We start from the raw sequence: 12,876 nt of genomic DNA, 5'->3' as shown, positions 1-12,876 counted from the left end.
TGAAATGTTGACACAAGCAAAAAAAAACGTTTAAAAAGGCTCCAAAAACATCTCAACGCGTCTAAAAACGGTGAAAGAAAAGAACTGTCGAAAAATTGACAAAAAACATTGATAAAAGCAACAAGTTAAAACACAGAATTTAACCCTTAAATGACTTCTGTCTATTTCAGTTTACACAACTCAGCAGAGTCTCCATAACCATAAACCCAAACATTAAACCTTAGTCCAGCATAGAGCGGCTGAGTGAATGTGGTCTGGACTCTGTGGAGGAGAGTCATGGTTTCAGAGACGCTGTAGAAGGACAGAATACCTGCACTGTGATCCAGGTACACCCCCCTACTCTGGAGGACTCAGGACCTGAGACGGGAGTTTGGACTTTGTTGGACCAAAATATATAACTGTTGTTGATACAATCTAACGCCAAGATTTGTCATTTCGTCCAAAACTACATTCAATCGATCTCCCTGCTCTTCTGATATTCTTGTATGCGACTGCTACATCAACTCCTCCTCTTCCCCTCTCCTCTCCACCTCCCAGTAACAACGTCCAGTCAGATTCTCTCTACTCAGGACCTGCCACCAGTTAGTGAATCTGTCTGGGTGACTAGAATAAGACTGTTGTTGACTCATTAATGTTGCTTTCCTGTTCCCCTCAGATAATAACAGCCGTGTGTTTGCTGTGTTTTGATCCAGTGTGATTTCACGTGAATATTTTAAGAATCCAGCTCTGGTCTTGGGCTCTGGTGGTGGCAGTAAAACATCCACTTCAGTCCCTGTCAGTGAGACGTTTGTCCACTTCTCTCTCAGGACGTCCTGTAGTTTATCTCTGACTTCTGACACGGCGGCTGTCACGTCCTCAAAGCAGCTCAGAGGACGGATATGGACGCTGGATGCTGATTGGCTGAGTGGTGACAGTGAGGGGGTAGTTGTGTAGAAACTGGTTGTGATCCTCTGTGTGTGAGAGCTTCTTCAGCTCAGCGTTTTTCGTCTCTTTTTTTCTTAGCTCAGTTATCTCCTGCTCCAGCTTCTCCTGAAGCTCTTTGACTCGACTCACTTCACTTTTCTGCTGGGATCTGACCTGCTGCTTCACATCAGAGCTTCTTTTCTCCAGGAGACGGATCAGCTCAGTGAAGATCTTCTCGCTGTCCTCCACTGCTTTATCAGCAGAGAGATTGATGGCCTCCGCGCTGCTGTTGAGCAGCTTCACATCTTTCTCTCTGTCCTGGATTCTCTGCTGGATGTTTTGTCGACTCCCCTCAAGCTCTCTCTGCCTCTCAGCTCTCTCTGCTGCAGCTGAGACTGTGTCGCGGCCTTTATGTTCCTCCACAGAGCAGAGATAACAGATAAGCTGCTGAGCAGTACAGCAGAACATCTTCATCACCTCCTCATCATGACGAGAGCAGACGTTCTCCTGGAGCTTCTTGGACGGCTCCACCAGCTTGTGTTTCTTGAATGTCTCTGATTCAAAATGAGGCTGAAGGTGTTTCTCACAGTAAGAAGCCAGACAGAAGAGACAGGACTTGTGTGCTTTGAGTTTTCTTCCAGTGCAGACATCACAGGCCACATCTTCAGCTCCAGCATAGCAGTGATCAGCAGGAGCAGCTTGGAGTCCAGTCTTCTTCAGCTCCTCCACTAAATCTGCTAACATGGTGTTTTTAGCAGGACAGGCCTTGGTGTGAACATCTTCCTGCACTGAGGGCAGCTGTAGCTGTACTTACGATCTTCTACATCCCAGTGGCTTTTAATACAGTTTATGCAGTAGCTGTGTCCACAGGGAGTAGTCACCGGATCCTTCAGTAGATCCAGACAGATGGAACAAGAGAAGGTTTCCCGGTCCAGCTGAACTCCTTTCTGTGCCATTTCACCTCTTGCTCAGTGACAATGACTGTCTGAGTCTCACTTCCTGAGAACAGCAGTTATAGCCTTGATAACTCCTCCCAAACAGCATGTATTTGGGAGGAGTTATCAAGTTTATCTTCATTCCTGAAAGAGGAGTGCTTGGTGTTGCAATGCCCATACTACCATTAGTATGACAGGAAAAGATTTAGTATGTCCCAATACATAGTAGGCTATGTCAAAAATACTTCCTAATGCAACTGTTCACATTTTGTGTATGTACATAATAAAATAATCATTCAATACATAAAAGGTCTTTGGGTCTTTTTATTTTTACTATTTAATAAAATGGTGCTACGATTTTGCTGTAATTCATTAGGAAAGTTGGCTTGGTTGTCTGACATGGTACCATGGTAACAACAGCCACCCGGGTGTAGTGATGTTCCGTCTCTTGTAAGATTACGTGTCGTTACATCATCCACACGCGACAGCAGTCGGCGGCAGACAGGCAGTCAGCAGTTGCCTTCAGTTTCCTATACAACAGTCGGCTCTATAGCCTAGTTTCTTAAAATATGGAAACTATTATACTAATATAGTGTTTTTAAATGACCAGAGATACCTTTCTACGTAAATAAATATGGACATATTGAGCTTTAAAACTGGCTGGAGCTACAAGTGGTAACGTTCATGTTTTATCTATTAGGATTTCAATAAACTACGCACAAAAAATAAGGCAATTTGTGTTTGGTAGATTATTTCTTTGTTGTAACAATGCTTCTTGGCAATAAATCTTATACCATTGGAAAGCCTGATTATTTCCATTTTAAATTGTGCCACATTTGTGAGGAACTTGCATTTGTGGGATGAGCCACAGAGCTGAGTATGTGGGTTGCGCCCATGAAAAATTAGCCAAATCTTCTCTGACAATGCCAAACAGCTTTTCTTTTTGACTCTTGTTTGGTGTTGTTTAGTGGATAGGGTGATTGAAGTTTAAAGTAACAAGACATATTGGCAATTAAACAATTCATTCATTTAACAAACAGGAGCCTCAGTAACGTGTGGAAGAACCATACACAGTCACAACAGCATGGCACCTCCTCCTCGTGCTGGTCACCAGCCTGGTCACACACTGCTGTGGTATGGCATCCCATTCTTCAACCAGCATTAGTCGCAAGTCAGCCAACATGGTTGTGTTGGTCACTCTGGCACGAACAGCACCCCCAAGCTGATCCCACAAGAGTTCGATGGGGTTGAGGTCAGGACTACTGGAAGGTCCTTCCATCCTCTCCACTCCCAAATTCTGGAGGTAGTCTCTGATAAACCCCGCTCTGTGGGGATGAAGTTTGTTTGAGGACAGGGTTTGGTCACTGATTGCAATAGCAACAGCAAACAAAAGCTGTTTGGCATTGTCAGAGACCATTTGGCAAATTTTTTGCGGGACCCACATACTCAGCTCTCTTACAAATGTGGCACCATTTAAAATGGAAATAATCAAGCTTTCCAATAGTATAAGTTTTATTGGAAATAATCATTGTTACAACAAAGACATAATCTACCAAACACAAATTTCCTTATTTTTTGTGAACAGTTTAGTCTGAGCTCTGATCTAAAAACAGCATTGATACGCTGTTGTACTTCCCCCCCGGCATGTTAGTTACACCCATATGCAAACTGTAGCTCTGAAGGGGAGGGAACAAGGAAATATGTGCACAGAGTGGAGCTGGCTGTGTTTGACGGAAGAGGAGGAGGGGGTATCAAACTTTGTGCCTTCCTGGAAGAGGATCGCTTTGAGAGAGATACTGGGTGTGTTTAAACCCCAAAAAAAACAAAAATAAAAAAAAAAAATATTAAGTTTTCCCCAATACATAGTATGTCAAATATATGTCCAAATGCTTCCAGTTGCATTTTGCAGTATGCAAGCCAGTGTGCTTTTCTGACCCACAATCCTCTGTGCAGCATATCTGAGCAAGAGGATCAAAGTTCAAGCTGCAATGTTATCACAGAGTTTTAATTCAATTAAATTGTATTCATAGTATCAAATCATAACAAGAGTTATCTAAAGACAGTTTATAGATAGAGTAGGTCTAGACCACACTCTATAATTTACAAAGACCCAATAATTCCAGTAATTCTCCCAAGGGAGGCAGAGCAAGCATTTAGTGCCTTTTGACGCAAAGGAGCCAGCCAGCTTCCTGAGGAAACCCATTTCGCGCTTGTACCCTGGATCTTGTTGTCAGTCTTGACCCAGCCTTCATGACGATAGATGAGGGTAGAAACCAAAATTGATCATTAGATCGAGAGCTTTACCTTCTGGCTCAGCTCTCTTTTCATTACGTTCAAACAAAATAAATTAAACAAACCATTTTAAAGAAGTACTACTCATGTTTACATCCTACTTTATCTAGCTATTAAGATAAGGAAGAACACATAAAAACTAAAATCAAGCAGCATTAACATCAGTGTGATGTTCACTCTCCTTCCTCACTTCTGTAATTTTCAAATAAAATAAAAATAAATCTTCTTAACCTTTTTTTAAATTGCAACATATTTACACTTTGTTTGATCAATTCGCTCAGACTATTCCACAGAAACACACGACATATTAAAATACACATTGAGCTTTGTCCAAGCATACTGTTGTTTCAAATTTAAATCCCCTCTTAAGTTGTAACCCCCTCAATGTGGAAATACATGTAACCAAATGTGAAGCATCAACTGTCTTATGTGTGTCAGGACTTTTAAGTCTGTGTAATATTTATTGACTCAGTGTAGAGAGGAAATGTTGGCTATAAAAGCAACAAGTGATAGAAAACTCTGCTCATTTTTCTGTGACGATGCAGTTTTAGTGAGGAAAGGTTGAAAGGACAGAGACTGACTGACTCTAAACATTAACACTGTATTTTGTGGTGTTTCAGGAGGAAAAGGGCCTCAGTTATACTCTCATATCAGTTTCACATTTTCTCCGTCAGCTTTGTATGAAAACCTGGAATGAAGACAGGAAGAAAATGCTTTCTTCATGTTGGAGCTATTCATTGGTTTGTTATTGTTAGAGCCATCATTGTTTGTTATATTTAATAGTTAAATATTAATTTATTTAATTTCTGTTTTGGCTTGAATCATATAGCTACATACATTTTTTTATATCAGTAGTATTTTATTTTGCTTATTTTCAGTATCATCTAGTGCTTTTGTTTTGAAAGTACCAAGCAGCCTTCGCCACAGGTGAAGTCTACAAATATGGGTGTTGAGTTATGTGGGAGGTAGACAACGGGGAGGGCTGATGGTTTTTCACCAGAGCCTAGAGACGGCATTGCTCCTTTGTGTGAAATGTTTGTTGCTGAGAAATTGGATTAATAAACCTCACAGAAATACCATCTCTGCCTGGACAATGAACGTTTTTATCTCTGCGTAAGATTCACTCTTCGGTGCCTCAGTGGCTTTTGGACTTTGAGTTTTTAGTTTGTTTTGTTCAGTCTGAGGACAATTCGCCACTACATACAAGTAAAAACCCGCCCTTGAAGTGGAATTTTTGTTGTTGGACTTTGTGGAAGTTTTGGATCTCTCACGAGGAACAGACAACTATTGGAGTATGTGGAAAGATGCGTCGGCACACGGAGAGTCAGCGGCCTACGGACAACGCTTAAAGCCACGCAACAGCATCGGTATGTGAAAAGATTAACTCAGGATGCTGTATTGGAAAGCGGCTTTACTATTTAGAGTACTTGAGTCATTGTTTCACTGCATATTGATGAATATTGGGACTTTTAAAGAAAGGAAAGTTGTACTTTGGATGACGCGCAGCCAGATTGCGCATTACTTCACCGGAGCCGCATGCATTCATAAAATCTCCAACATGGAGACAAGTCATGAAATGGAAAATGTTTCCCTGTGTTTTATGAAATGCTGCAAATAAAGTGACAACATTAAAGGAGCCTTAAAGGTCCAAGTTAAGGAGATAATGTCCGACACTGCATCAAAGGCAATGAGCGAAACAGCGTCTGCACGCTCTGGGCGTCAAGCTTACAGTGAAAGGCTTGGCATTTTATGTGAAAATGTGTCAAGAAAAGAGGTCTTTAAAATGCAAACAAGCCAAGTGGTACATGAACAACCCGGTCTCACGGGAGTTCGTGTAAATATCAACGTTATTCTTAATCTATTGATACGTGTTCACGGAGACGTTTTTGTCGGTTTTTACGTGGTGGACAACACGAAAATGTGAAGTAATGTATTTCAATGGGAAGCATATTTTGTGGCCACAGCACGAAAATGGTAGGGAGTAATATAAAAAGCCGAAAATCCGCGTAGGGAGGTTGGTCGGGGTGGTGGATGGGTCAAACAACACAGGACTTTCACCCGGGCGAGCGGGGATCGCGTCCCGCGTGTGGCGCTTTGTTTCCCGGGGATGGCGTCCCTGCGTGTGGCGTTTTGTCCCGCGTGTTACTGTGGCGCGTCTCCCGGCGTTTAAGGCGCCCTTTCCCCGTAAGGTTTTTCCTAAACCCAACCTCCGCCATCCCGTTATTGTGGCGCGTCCCCAGCGGGCCGCCTGGCCGGCGCGCCCTCCGGCTTATGGAGCTTCCTTTCGGCCGCCTCCGGCGTCCTTTCCCCGAGAAAATAACGTGATATTCACACGTAAAAACGAGAAAAACGTCTCTGTGAACACGTATCAATACATTAAGAATAACGTTGACATTTACACGAACTGCCGTGGAGCCGGACATGAAACAACACAGGACTTTCACCCGGGCGGCGGGGATGGCGTCCCGCGTGTGGCGCTTTGTTTCCCGGGGATGGCGTCCCTGCGTGTGGCGTTTTGTCCCGCGTCTCCCGGCGTTTAAGGCGCCCTTTCCCCGTAAGGTTTTTCCTAAACCCAACCTCCGCCATCCCGTTATTGTGGCGCGTCCCCAGCGGGCCGCCTGGCGGGCGCCTCCCGGCTTATGGAGCTTCCTTTTCGGCCGCCTCCCGGCGTCCTTTCCCCGAGAAAATAACGTGACATTTACACGTAAAAAACGAGAAAAACGTCTCTGTGAACACGTATCAATAGATTAAGAATAACGTTGACATTTACACGAACTCCCGTGAGTCCGGGACATGAAGCAAGTGCATGATTTGATGGAATTCCCTGACAATGTGAAATGTATACAATCTCAGCTGGTTAAATTCATCAAATGTCGCAGGGAAGCTAATGACATGCATGAATCCATCTTAAATCTGAATTTACCAGAGGATGAAGTTGAAAAACAAAAGAAATATTTTCATGAAAAAAGAGTCATGTTTTATGACTTCGTTGAAGAGGTAAAGAGTTGGTGTGCTGATGCTGGCCACCCATTTGTGGAATTAAAGGACAATGATGTTGAGTCTCCTGATAACCAAAGTGTGGCTTGATGATATTAAACCTGAGGACAGTGCTTCAAACGTTTCAGGTGTGAAAGAAATTCATTCCAGGCCACACTCTCAGTTATCCAGATTATCATCCACCTCATCTGCAAGAATTAAAACGGAAGCTAACAAGGCAGCACTTGAGGAGCACATGGCTGCATTAAAAAAGAAACATTCATTGGAAGCCAAAGAGGAGGAACTGAGAAGGGAAAAGGAAAAGTTGGCTCTGGAAACTAAACTGGCTGCAGCCAATGCGAAACTTCATGTGCTGGAAAGGAACTCAAAGTCTGGTTCTAAAGTGTCTGATGGAATTAATTCATATTTTGGAAAGATCAGTGCCCAAAGAACAAGTGGATTAAATCCTAATGCAGATTATTTTGTACCAGAAAGGATTGATAAAAGTAATGTCAAAGGTCAATCTCACCCTGGGATACAAGCAGTGTCTGTGAGGCCTAAACAAGCTGCAGTAACACAAACTGACATCATACCAGTAACAAGAAATACTCAAGCACAAATGACACAAGTGGTTTATGATGCTCAACATATAGAACATGGACCTGATGTGAACCAAGCAAGCAACAATAACAGCCAAAATGACATTGTAAACATCATGCAACGACAGAATGACATCACTGCGCTTTTGGTTCGGCAAAATTTGGCAACTTCTCTGCCAGGCAGAAATATTCCTGTGTTTGATGGTGACCCTCTTGAGTTTCAATCCTTTATTAGAGCTTTTGAAAATGGTGTGGAAGGAAAAACCAGCAACTTTAGTGACTGCTTGCACTATCTGGAGCAGTACACTAGGGGTCAGCCAAGAGACCTTGTAAAGAGTTGTCAGCATTTACCCTCTGGTCAAGGATACCAAAGAGCTAAATCCCTTCTTGCTGAACATTTTGGGAATGAACACAAAGTTGCTATTGCTTACATGGACAAAATATTTCAATGGTCCCCCATTAAAGCAGAGGATGTTAATGCACTGCAATCATTTTCTCTTTTTCTTCGAGGTTGCTCCAACTTAACACAGCAAATCAGCTACATGGATGAGTTGAACATGCCATCTAACCTCAGAAATATTGTAATGAAATTGCCTTATAAGTTAAGGGAAAAATGGAGAAATGATGCATGTGATTTACAGGAGCGAAGTGGATGCAGAGCTATGTTTGTTGACCTTGTGACCTTTGTGGAAAAACAAGTTAAAATTGCCTCTGACCCACTCTTTGGAAATATTCAAGATTCACAACCTACCACCTACACTAAAGCTTCTGATGCTAGTCGACCTCAGCAAAGGAGAAAGGGGAGCACCTTTGCCACCAGTGTCACTGCATTGAAAGAAGGAAATAAAGTCTACACAGACAACAAGATCAAGTTTTCTTCTTCTGAAAGCAACCTTGGATGCTGTTTATTTTGTCAGGAAAACAGTCACTCACTGGATAAATGCTCACACTTCAAGATGAAAATGCAACGGGACAAGATAAGTTTCATAAAGGAAAATGGAATTTGTTTTGGTTGCTTAAAGCCTGGTCACATAAGCAAAGACTGTAGGAGTCGTTTGGATTGTAGTGTGTGTCACCCGAAGCATCCATCAGTCCTTCATATTGAGGAAAAGGATACAAGTACGTCCTTTTAAAGAAGCTAAAGCTGTGAGCCCTCCACTAAGACATTTACCTGGACCGTCGCAGACATGTGGTCATATAGGGGCCGGTGATGAGGATAATGCTGTTTTCTCCATTGTTGCAGTTCAGGTTAAAGGCCAGAGGAGTAATAAAGTTGTGCATACATATGCATTCTTGGATCCAGGGAGTTCAGGTACATTCTGTACTGTCAGTTTGGCAAAGAGACTGGGCTTGGGAGGCAAACCAGCCAACATTCTATTGAGAACAATGGGCCAAAAGAAGATGGTGAGTACCACTGTACTGACTGGTTTGGAAGTTTCCGGCATGGATATGGATGATTTTATGGAGTTGTCTAACGTCATAACTCAAAAGACTATGCTCGTTTCAAGGCTGAACGTTCCACGGCAGGAGGATGTTGCAAAATGGTCCTACCTGAGGAAGATAAAGCTTCATGATGTGGATGCAGATGTTGATTTTCTCATTGGAACTGATGTTGCAAAAGTGATAGAACCTTGGGATGTGATTAACAGCCAAGGAGAAGGACCCTATGCAGTCCGAACAAGAGTTGGCTGGGTAATTAATGGACCACTGCGCGGTGGAGACAACAATGGAGTCAAGACTGGCTGCTCTGTTACAACCAATCGGATTTCTGTGGAACATCTGGAAGAGAGAGCCAAAGACCCTGTCCGACGAAACAATCACTGTGTTGCAGAGCAGAGGCTTCAAGGCCTGAAGAGGAAGTTTGAAAGAATTGTCAAGTATAAAGATGAGTACACCTCATTTCTCAGTGATACATGGGCTCAAGACTATGCTGAAACAGTACTCACTAATCAGTTGGAACAAGATGATGGAAAAGTGTGGTACATTCCCCATCATGGAGTACATCACCCCACTAAAGGAAAACCCATTCTTCCACCAGGAATCTGTGAGAAGAGTGACTTGTACATAAAAAGAAGATGGAAGCAAGTACAGTATATTGCAGAGATCTTTTGGAAAAGATGGACATCTGAGTACTTTCTTGTGATGCAGAAAAGACAAAAATGGGCTCAGGCAAGAAGAAGCTTCTCTCCAGGTGAGATTATCATCATTGCTGATGCTACAGCTCCAAGAGGATCCTGGATGATGGGCAGAGTTCTGAATACCAAGTCTGACTGCAAGGGATTGGTTCGTTCTGTGTGCCTCCAAACGAAGACCAGTGTGTTGGAGAGACCTGTAACAAAGATCTGCCTGCTGCTGAAGGCCACAGTGTAACATCATGGACATTTATTCTTTCTTTCTCTCATTTTATCTTGTCTTCTTTCTGTCTGTTTCTCTTACAGCTAACGGATAAGGAGAATTGATTTAGGGAAGGGAAGTTAGAGCATACCTAGAGAGTATAGCTCCCTTTATCGAAATAAAGAAAGGTAATTGTGAGTTTACACTTTTCACAATTAGGGGCCGGAATGTTGCCGAAATCTCTGCGTAAGATTCACTCCTTCGGTGCCTCAGTGGCTTTTGGACTTTGAGTTTTTAGTTTGTTTTGTTCAGTCTGAGGACAATTCGCCACTACAGTTCATGTTAGTTTATTCATCATGTAAAGCTTCAGTTTGTTCACACATCCCATCAGTAAAGTCTGTTCAAAGACTCTTGTTCAATGATTTCATCAACACATTCCCTTCATCCACACCTTTCACACATCCACCATTCACACATCCCATCAGTATATAGTACATATCTTCCAACGAGCCTCACATGATTTCCATCCCATGTCTCCCACTAAAGACAGTTTTGGTGCATATTTGTGCACATCCAGAAAATATCTTATTGCACCATTTTGTTCTAATTCACCTGGTACAAGGTAAGGCCTGGTACAAATACATCGATACAAATATTCATCAAACATTTAGAGCTCAGAGAAGGTTTCATGTTTCAAACAGACACAGGAAGGAGCGCCACCTAAAGAAACTCAACATTTACACAACAACTAATGACAACATGTCAAAGTACCGCCCATAATGTTTGATTGACAGCTGATCTCTGTGCAGTGAAGAAAGGCCACAACAATCAACTCTCAGCAACAAACATAAAGACTAAATAAGAGTTGAAGAGCTGACTCTTTGAAGGTTTTAAAGATCCCATGGCATGAAAACTTAATTTTATGAGGTTTTTTAACATTAATATGAGTTCCCCCAGCCTGCCTATGGTCCCCCAGTGGCTAGAAATGGTGATAGGTGTAAACCGAGCCCTGGGTATCCTGCTCTGCTTTTGAGAAAATGAAAGCTCAGATGGGCCGATCTGGAATCTTGAGAGAGAGAGAGAGAGAGACATCATGGCTTTCAAACGAGTAAAGTGGCAGTTGGTCAAGGCCACACCCCCACCCTCCACCTTGCCCCCCTCTCTCTCTTCCTCAATAGCTACAGAAATGGCACATCCTAAGGAAAGCTCATTGTGGGACTGGCTCTAGTGGCTGTAATTCTGCACCAAGGCTGAATTTCGGGAAAGAGACTTCAGATGCAGTATTAGGGGACCACTAAGGTCTATATAAAAGAGACTTCAGATACAGTATTAGGGGACCACTAAGGCCTATATAAAAGAGACTTCAGATACAGTATTAGGGGACCACTAAGGTCTATATAAAAGAGACTTCAGATACAGTATTAGGGGACCACTAAGGTCTATATAAAAGAGACTTCAGATACAGTATTAGGGGACCACTAAGGCCTATATAAAAGAGACTTCAGATACAGTATTAGGGGACCACTAAGGCCTATATAAAAGAGACTTCAGATACAGTATTAGGGGACCACTAAGGTCTATATAAAAGAGACTTCAGATACAGTATTAGGGGACCACTAAGGTCTATATAAAAGAGACTTCAGATACAGTATTAGGGGACCACTAAGGCCTATATAAAAGAGACTTCAGATACAGTATTAGGGGACCACTAAGGTCTAAATAAAAGAGACTTCAGATACAGTATTAGGGGTACACTAAGGTCTATATAAAAGAGACTTCAGATACAGTATTAGGGGTACACTAAGGTCTAAATAAAAGAGACTTCAGATACAGTATTTGGGGACCACTAAGGTCTATATAAAAGAGACTTCAGATACAGTATTAGGGGACCACTAAGGCCTATATAAAAGAGACTTTAGATACAGTATTAGGGGACCACTAAGGCCTATAAGAGACTTCAGATACAGTATTAGGGGACCACTAAGGTCTATATAAAAGAGTCTTCAGATACAGTATTAGGGGACCACTAAGGCCTATAAGAGACTTCAGATACAGTATTAGGGGACCACTAAGGCCTATATAAAAGAGTCTTCAGATACAGTATTAGGGGACCACTAAGGTCTATATAAAAGAGACTTCAGATACAGTATTAGGGGACCACTAAGGTCTATATAAAAGAGACTTCAGATACAGTATTAGGGGACCACAAAGGTCTATATAAAAGAGACTTCAGATACAGTATTAGAGGACCACTAAGGTCTATATAAAAGCATCCAAAGAGCACCATGTCATGGAACCTTTAAAATAACTTCAACTTTCTGTCATTTCCCCTCAGTCAACGCAGCAACCCTACCTATGTTATGGGACTTATTGAAACATCAGACAGTTTCTACCTATATTATGGGACTTATTGAAACATCAGACAGTTTCTACCTATGTTATAGGACTTATTGAAACATCAGACAGTTTCTACCTATGTTATAGGACTTATAGAAACAGAAACATCAGACAGTTTCTGTCTCTCTTTAGGTGTCAGGAGGGAAAATTTAATTCAATTCAATTTTATTTATAGTATCAAATCATAACAAGAGTTATCGCAAGACACTTTACAGATAGAGTAGGTCTAGAACACACTCTATAATTTACAGACAAGTCATCATTTGTTGTGTTCTGGTTTCAGAACGATGAAAACAGTTTTAGAATAGTTAGTTAAAAAACAGGTAATGCGTCAAAAAATGCAACAAAAACGTTGAAGACAGCCAAAAAAAGGAACAATGGAAAAAAGCCACAAAAACTTTGATAATAGCAAACATATTACAAAAAAAGTGTCAAAAATG

General features: G+C 41.9%; 1 pseudogene; it reads right to left on the bottom strand.

Annotated features, from left to right (window-relative positions):
- Window positions 1-341: 341 nt before the first annotated feature.
- Window positions 342-1,880, bottom strand: LOC120545761 (annotated as a pseudogene).
- Between the last annotated feature and the right edge of the window lie 10,996 nt (window positions 1,881-12,876).

Source organism: Perca fluviatilis, chromosome 17 (assembly GCF_010015445.1).
Source record: "Perca fluviatilis chromosome 17, GENO_Pfluv_1.0, whole genome shotgun sequence".
Taxonomy (NCBI): Eukaryota; Metazoa; Chordata; class Actinopteri; order Perciformes; family Percidae; genus Perca; species Perca fluviatilis.
The sequence above is the reverse complement of the archived record's forward strand: the minus strand, read 5'-3'. Positions and strand labels throughout refer to the sequence as shown.